Raw genomic sequence first — 9,339 nt, 5'->3', positions numbered from 1 at the left:
GCATAACCTTTTGCAACAAGTCGAGCCTTATGGCGATCGATCTCACCATCCGGCTTGCGTTTCAACTTGTAAACCCACTTCGTACCAATGGCCTTTTTGCCAGGAGGCAAATCACATAAATTCCATGTGTCATTTTCTATAAGTGCATCATATTCTGATTGCATGGCAGCCATCCAATTTTTTGAATTTTGTGCTTCATCAAAAGTCAGAGGCTCCTCAACATCATGTAAGCTAGACACAGCCAAATCATAACAATCTGATGCATAAGATGCATGGCGAGATGCTGAATGAGTACGACTAGACAAAGGTGCATCCAATTTACTGTCATGCAAAGTGTGCACCAGCCACTTTGGCATACCTCTAGCTTGCTCATTTTCAGCCCTTTCCTTATCAAGTACATCATGTACATCTACATCAGTAATAGGATGATCTAAAACAATTTTAGAAACCCCCATAGGCTGTACATTTTCCTCATTGGAACTTACATTCGTATTTCCACCACTGAAAAGAGGCAACAAAGTGTCATAAATGTCCTATGAGCTTACATTACTGTCTCTGGTACATGACAGCAAGGGCTGAACAGAATCTTCCACAAACACTACATCCTGTGAAACCAGAATAAATTTTGTTTGCGGATGATACAACCTGTAAACTTTTCTTTCAGCACTATAACCAACAAAAATACATTTGACAGCCTTATCATCCAGTTTTCTGCGCTGCACTTGTGGCACCAAAGCATATGCCAAACAGCCAAAAACACGCATGTGCTCAATAGAAGGCTTTCTATCATGCCATGATTCATATGGAGTAATAGACTGCAAAGCTTTTGTAGGACACCTGTTACGTACATAAGTGGCACACATGATGGCCTCAAGCCAAAAAGAATGCGGTAAAGCTTTACTTTTGACCATACATCGTGCCATTTTCGTCAGTGACCTGTTTTTCCTCTTAGCAACACCATTTTGCTGAGGTGTATAAGGCACTGTACATTGGTGTTTTATCCCACGACTAGCCAGGAATGCATTAAATTCATGAGACATATACTCCCCCCCTCGATCACAACGGAGGGTGCCCATAGTACATTTTGAGACATTTTCAGCCATAACCAGAAATTGTTTGAAGCACATAAAAACTTCGGACTTCGCTTTAAGCGGAAATACCCATGCATGCCTAGAGTAATCATCAATGAAAGTCATGAAGTACAGGTAATTGCCCAAGGACGGAGTTTGCATGGGCCCACAAACATCACTATGCACAAGCTGCAACCTGCATGTGGCCCGAACTGAACCATCCTTTGGAAACTTAGAAAGCTGCATCTTACCCAAAATGCAGCCTTCACAAACATGTTTGACAGGTGCTTCAAGAGGCGGCAAAGAAGCAACCATATCAGATTTCTGCAAACGCAGCAAACTGGCAAAATTCAGATGACCAAAACGTGCATGACAAAGTTTTGCATCTAAAATAGCCCTTGAATCTGCAACAGCATTTGCAAAATTTTGTCCACACTTGTCATACAAAGTGAGCTTATATAGCTCACGACACAAAAGGCCAGATGCAACAATTTCATCACCAAAACTGAGATCATGAACTGTACATCTGTCATCCACAAATTTGACTACAAGTCCAAGTCTAGCAAGTGCGGATACAGACAAGAGATTCTTCTTGATCCCAGGTACATAAAGTGCATCAAAAAGTGTGAAGGAACTGCCATTAGCAGTAGTGAGAACAATCTTTCCAACTCCCTGAACTGGATAAGAGGCGTTCTTGGCACAAGTGACTGAATTCCCATGAGGGACAGACTCAAGAGAGGTAAATAATTCACGATGTGAGGTAATGTGCTTTGTAGCACCACTGTCGAAATACCACACATGTGAATCTGCAGCAACTTACAAGCATGCATCATGGACAACGGGATTGTAAGTGCACTCTACGCTAAAAGCCCATTCTACATAAAAATTAGCAACACAGTCTCCTTTCACAGAAGACTCAACAATGGCTCCATTTGTAGTGGAACCAGCATTTGCAGTGGAACCACCCTCTCTCTTCTTAGCCTCTTTGGCCTTCAACTTAGGACACGACTTGATCAAGTGATCATTGGCTTTACAATAATGGAAACGCATCTTCGTTTTGCCCTTATCACCAAAATTTCCAGATGAAGTACTGCCAGCAGAAGCATTAGGAACAGAATTTTTGCCACTCGCAACAGAACCATAAGAAGTGGCTGCATTATTGTTACCACCTTTCTTTGAGAATCAATAAAAGCCTGTTCAACTGCACGCTGCCTAGTCCTGTTTTTCCAGAAAGTGACTCTTGCAACAGCAATGTGCATAATGCATCAAACTTGACAACTTCAGGATTTCCTTGGGTCATCAGTATCCAAGTACTAGCAAAAGTCTGGTAGGAATCTGGTAAGGCATCAAGAATAGTCTACACAAGGGAATTGTCTGAAATGACTTCACCTGCAGAAATAAGTTGCTCATTGATATCCTTGACACTAGCAAGGAAAGTGTCCATATCATCTTCCTCATGCATAATCTTCGACTCTAGCTCTTTACACAACAAAGCAATTTTAGCCTCATTGTAGCTTGCATAAAGACCTGCTAAAATATCCCAAGCCTGTTTTGCAGATTTTGCTGAACGGATGTGAGGAACAATGGTGCGCTTCATAGACAATGCAATCAATGCATGAGCTTGTGCATCCTTAACATCCCAACGATCTTGTTCTGGCGTCGGAAAAACAACTCTAACAGCTGCAATCCTTGCAACAAGACCTACAACATCCTCAACATCGCCTACATCATCAGAACCAGGACGTACGTCAATGCCTTGCACAATGTTCCAGACACCCTTTGACACAATAACATGTTGCATCATATAAGCCCACATAGGGTAGTTTTCCCCATCCAACCTGTCCTGAACAGCAAACATCTTGAACACATCTGTGTTGTTGTTGTCAGCCATGGTAAATGCTGCACTTGATGTGAAAACTGCCCAAAAATAGGAGAAACGGAGCGGGAACAACTTGTGCTATATAGCACAAACCATAGAAGACTATAAGGCACTTGTAATGCAGGAAACGGCACTGAAAAAAAATTCGGCACAAAATGACGAAATGGCATGTGCAGTACTGCCTGTAGTGGAAACGGAGGCCGAAATGAGCCCAAATCAAAATTCTGAGCAGACCGAGCTCTTAGAGGTCTCCCAAAATTTTTGTTGACCTACGAACACTCGCCAAAGCTCACTGAAATCGGAGAAAGTGAGCAGGCGTGTGCTGGAGCAGCTAGCGACTAAGCCCGGGAGGGCGTGACCTGCTCTGATACCAATTGTTGGAATTAGGGTTGCAGAGAAACACACACAGCTTGGAGAATACGATGGAAGCTCAAGCACACAATGGAGAGTGTTTTACTTAGTGTGCAATGGAAAGATAGATAGCCCTAGAGTGATGGGCGTATACACAATGCACGGGGGAAAAAACCTCCTAAAGAGGGGAAAAATGCCCCGGCGGTCCTAGTGTGTTCACACACATCACTACCACATGTATATGGTAACATCCTCCATGTGGCCCTGCACTTAAGCTCACTCATCCTGCAATGCTCCTTCCACAACCCTTTGCACACACAACGCTACTCTCTCACCCTCTTTGCAGCATTAACATCGTTGGTTCAGCATACACCCACACACGCACAGGACACCACGGATTGCACAAGAGAGGTTGAAAAAAAGCAGGGGGAATGAATTTGGATTGCTGCGATCATGCTTTTCTTTGAGTGAAACCTGTTTACAGGGCATATACAGTCAATCTTGCAACTCTTTCTCTCTCCTTGTCATTCCATGGAGCTTCTAGTTGCCCAAGAATGAACCCTTGGCCATGCTTCTTCTCCACAAAGCTCCTCCTTGAATCCAAAAAAAAGACTCCTCTCTTTAAAAAGAACATTTTTTGGGCCTTTTATGGAGAGATCCCTTCACTTCTTGGAATCTTTCACCCCATTGGTCCACTTTAGGCACCCATTTTGGAAGTCTCTGAAGACGTTGTCTCCCTCTCTCTCATGCACATTGGGTCCCTTTTCACTTAAGGGGGAGGCAACGACGAAGCCATCATTGCTCCCTTTGAGAAATTTTCTTCAAAATTGGTTTGGGGAGGGGCAAGTTTGATTCCCCATGTGGACGCACCCTCGTGGACCAGTCTGCCACATCATGACCCTCTCCATGCGAGCGGCATCACCCAAAACTGTTGGCTACCACCCCTACACAACCGCGCAAACCACCTGTGAAGTGCAATAGCACACTCGCCATGGCTATGAGCTCGTGGAGCTCCAGGGGGGAGCTCCTCCCACTTGTGATACCCTAAAGGGGGTGCGTCCTTGGCCCAAATACCCCATGTCTTCAACTCCTTCGAGAGCATGTGGGACGGCCCTCGCTTCCACGTGGCACCTCAAGGGATGGCCACCCCCTAAAGCTCCCAAAATCCCCTAAACCTTCCACCAAAAGTTCAAAAAATTTTCTTTTGCTATCCCTGCTTCAACCTCGGTTTCAACCACCTGCAGTTTGGTGCCCGATGATTGAAACACCAAGCCGTAAAGTCCGGGTGAGAGCCGTTGTTGTCAACTTCACCTTGTGTTTGCGTTGCTGCATCCCAAGTTTCCCAGCAAAAAAACATTTGGCACTTTACCTCTCGGGGGGTTCACCGTGGAGTGCCCCCCTATATAACGTGCGTTCACGGGGTATCAAGAAAACCCCTCTTTTAACATGTCTTAATGAATAAAATGACCCCTTATGTTAGGAAATTTTCCAAAATTGAATATAAAAACCCCTTATTTTGATGTATCTCTGTTAAATTGCAAAAAAAATATTATTTAAAAACCGCTCCTTTCGAACTCACATATACATTAACATGATTACATAGTGCACCCCCCGAGCTTTACCCCGAGCTTGTTGCCCCCATTTCAACTTGACATAACTTGTTGTCCAGGACTCCGATTGTAAAATCGTTTATTCATGATAACTCTACAGATATGCACTACCCCCAGTGTCAAGAATGGCACAGTGCAACTAAGAAATCATCCGGCCTCAGACTATGAGGTTTCATAGAAAATCAAGCAAGGCATAGATGATTTGGAGCCAAAAACACACAGCCATGAAAGCTCCACTTTGAAAAGGAACCAAGATTAACTCAAAATTCTTGTGTGTGTGAAGATTAGGTGTAGCCTCGCTCCCAATTGCACAGATGTAGTGCTTGTTCGACCTGTTAAAAACCCTAAATTTACGCTTCGATTCTTCATCTTGACCATTTCATTGAAGCTTTAGTACTTCATTGGAGAATCCCAAGTAGTTAATTGAGGAGGGGAAACCCTAATTGGAGGCCTCACAGCCTCAACCATGTAGTGAAGGCAACACAGGACTGTAGTAGCACCTTGTAAAGGAATGGATGTATCTCACTTCTCATGTGCCCAAATGAATTCATTCTTGGCTCTACAATTTCCCACACTACTTAGGCAACAAGAGAACCGTCATTGATGTGGCATTTTTAGCTATTGTAGGTTATTTTGACCATTTTATGACCATTTTTAGCCCAAAAATACCCCTTTTGTCCGTAAAAAGCCCAAACGAACTGGGAAAAATGCCTAAATTTGTGGAAAATTTCCATTGGGATCAAATTTGATGTTGAACCTCATTTTTTCACTTTGTAATCACTTGGACACATCTTTTACACCCGCGTACGAAACCTGCTATTTTTTGCCAACATCGTCCGCATTGAACTTTCTATGCAAAATGAGCGTGCCACTTCGAAACACTTGATATTTGTACATTCATAAAGCAAATTAGACACGTTTTAATGTGTTAAAACATGCAACGGTGCCAGATGCCCGGACTCGCCTTCTCGGCAAGGTATGTACACGCCTGCAACCGTGGCATTTATTTTTGCATATATCACACTATGTACATTATAGCATTCGATCCCACATTACAAAAGCATTTAGAGTGAGGTAGATATTTTAGTGTCACATAATGAACATGCCACAGCACGATCTCCACCCCCTCTAAACCTGCACATCCTCACGCATGTGTCACATATATCTTTTGCAGGTTCAGTCTTCATTTAAGTCCACATACATGTCGATTTTATCATTGCTTTCAATGAAATCTAACACATCATCTTCTTGTTCTTCATCCACATCCATGCCATTTTCATGAGAGCCTTTATTCTGACTTTCCTGTGAATCAAAGGGATCTGTATCACCTCTTCTTTTGAATAACTTGATTCTTTTCCCTACGACGGGAATCTTCATTTTTGTCCCATCTAATTCATGCAAGATATAAGTTGCATTCCCATGTACATGATGAACCCCATAAGGACCAAACCATATCTTTCAAAGATTTCTTATTATTGAATATTGGGGCTCAACACTACTATCGTACTCCAACACCCAATTACCCTTCTCAATAGCTTTAGGTATGAGCCTATGGATCTTATCAAATCTGTCCGTATTCTTTAACCTTACATCTTTCAATCGTGCTACTGCATTCTCAATATCTTGAGGCCTTCTTTCTAACTGTTGTATGCGCAAATCAAGAAGGTCTTACCTACTCATTCCATCTTCTCAAGACAATACATTCCATCTAGGAATTACATCCTCAATTGGCATTATAGATTTATGACCATACATCAACTCAAAAGGCATATAACCAGTAACTGAGCTATGAGTTGTACGATCAACCCATAAAGCATAAGGAAATAACCTAGGCCACTCTCCCGTTTTACCTTTGCAGGCCTTAGCCAAAGCTTTAACAATTTCCCTCAGGATTATATGCAGTAGTGAGAGAAAGTTTAATGCCCAAGCTAGGGAAAAATGCCTTTGCTTTGTCAGCATCCAACTCACCCCTGTCCGTTGTTATTTTCCCAACATAGCCATAATGGATAATTACATCATCCAAGAGTAACTTACATATCCCTTCTGTGCTTTTCGTTCTTAGAGCACGATCTTCAACTTTGTTGGTTAAGTCTTCTCGTGAAAGCACTATGTATCTCATTTTCCATAAGCCCAATGGCATTGTAGCAAGATCTACTACCCACTTATAGTGCATGGCCAATTGGTAAGTACGGTGCAACCCATCACAATGCCGTGCATTTGACAGGTTTCACAAGACTCCACAAAGTGAGATACATCTTTATACATACCTTTCCACCCATACCTCTCTTTGATTTTAGTAGAGGTGTCCCATACACCTCTATGTCCAGGGTAAAGACTCTCATGAAACTTTTTCATAAGCTCAATGTGAGCGTCCTTATCATTCATGACTCTCAACTGCATTCCATTTCTTTGTTTTGAACGCTTCCATAAGTACCCATCTTCCAAAAAGTATCCATAGGCCTTTCTCCGTATTCTTTTGAACTCTTGATCAATCCACCCTTCTTGCCTTGTCAAAGTGCTCAGATAACGTCCAATGAGAAACCAATTACCTTGATATAGGTCTTCTATAAATGACTCGAGTGCATTTGATAGACAAACATGATCACCCTTGGAATGAAAGATACTATAGAACTGTGTGCCCACATCATCGCCCTCGACAACCATGTCATCTTCATTTTCATAACTTACTCTTGAAAGCATATCCGCAAGTGGATTATCTTTCCCTGTAATATGCTTAAACTATGGATTAAAGGACTTTATGTAGGAAATCCATATCAACATAGCAATGTCAGGAGTTGAGCAACTTGTGATCATTCCGAGAAGGGGTAGACAATCAGTCTCCACTATTACATTTTCTCCTATCAGATACTATTTGTTAAATTTCAAAGCTGTGACTACTCCCCATAACTCTCTTTCTACTTGTGAATAGCTGTGTTGATAAGCACTTAGGACTTTTTCTCCAAATCTAACCACATATCTCTTGCCATCATCATTATCTTGACCAATTGCCCATCCAATTCCTGTGGGACTAGTATCCACGGTCACAATTACATATCTTCCACATTCATAGTTTGCTTTCCTCGAAGTTAGAGACATAAGCAACAATTTCTTTAATTTCCTCATGGCATGGGTATGCATTTCTTCCCATTAAAACTTTTGGCTCTTTCTCAAAAGTTGATACAAAGGTTCTGCCACATGTGCATAATGTGGAATCCAAATAACATAGAATACACATGCACCCAAGAACCTTCAAACCTGAGTTACATTAATACATGTCTCTTTCATTCTTTGAATTACATCAATCTTTGCAGGACAAGGACTTCTACCATATGGCCCGCACATATGTCCCACAATAAGAACTTTGCTCACACCAAACATTGACTTTTTCCCAGACAAGGTGAGGTTCACTTCTTCCAACCTTCACAAGATCTCATCCCAATCATTGATATGATTTGCCACATACTTGCGGCACCCCCTAAAGTCCAGAGCCACATCTATATTTCTTACATCGCATCCTTTGATCGGCACATCATCAAGGAAAGGTATTGTAGTTTGCAATATGAAGTCACGTAGGACTTTGTTCATACCATTCATCATATGTGCAACTGAATTAGTTGCCCCCTGAGGTAAGATGCACATCCTTACTAAACCCAAGGGTGTACTCATGGTAGTCAGGTCTCTGCTTTCCATTCCTAGTTGGAATTGATCATACCTTGAGTATAAATCTCCCATAGAATATATTTCCCTTCATGAAAAGGCCTCTGCAAACTCATCAACAACTGGCCCTATACCCACATTTCTGATTTTCACCTTATTTACAGGTTGCATATCTTAAATAAAGCATAAAGAACCATTTTTCTTTGACACTGTGAACCACCTGTTTGAATATGGAGCACAAGAAGGCTCTAAAATACCCATCTTGATCTTTTCATTAAGCAGCTCAATGAGTTTTGGTAAATGGACCTTTGGAACCAGAATAGTCCTCAAGTTCCAAGGTACATGAGGGATAGTGAAGGATCACCATAGGAGAAACAATGGATGGATCAACACACCCTATCTCATGCAGCTTAAATGCAAAAGCTTTTTCGTGTTTGGCAAGCATGTCTTCAAAGAATGTCTTTTCATCTTTTGTCAAACTGACCTCGCAAGCAACCTTTAAATCCGTCAAAGAATTTTGTGTGAACTTGTGTCCATTCTTACTTGGGTCACGAAGGCTAGGTTGCAAAGCAGCTTGTTCCATCTTATTTGTGCAATCTTCTGGTAGAGGTAATTGCCATTGGTTTCACTTTATTTTCCACATACTTATACTTAGTCTCTGCTCGTACATCAACGCCTTGAGCATTTTTGAAATCCTCAATGACTTTGTACATTTCTATTGAGAAAAATTTCACAACCTCACTTTCCATACACAAATCACAATCCACTAAAG

This window comes from Adiantum capillus-veneris, chromosome 2 (genome assembly GCF_014529385.1).
Source record: "Adiantum capillus-veneris isolate H3 chromosome 2, ASM1452938v2, whole genome shotgun sequence".
Classification (NCBI taxonomy): domain Eukaryota; kingdom Viridiplantae; phylum Streptophyta; class Polypodiopsida; order Polypodiales; family Pteridaceae; genus Adiantum; species Adiantum capillus-veneris.
This window is presented reverse-complemented; position numbering follows the sequence as displayed.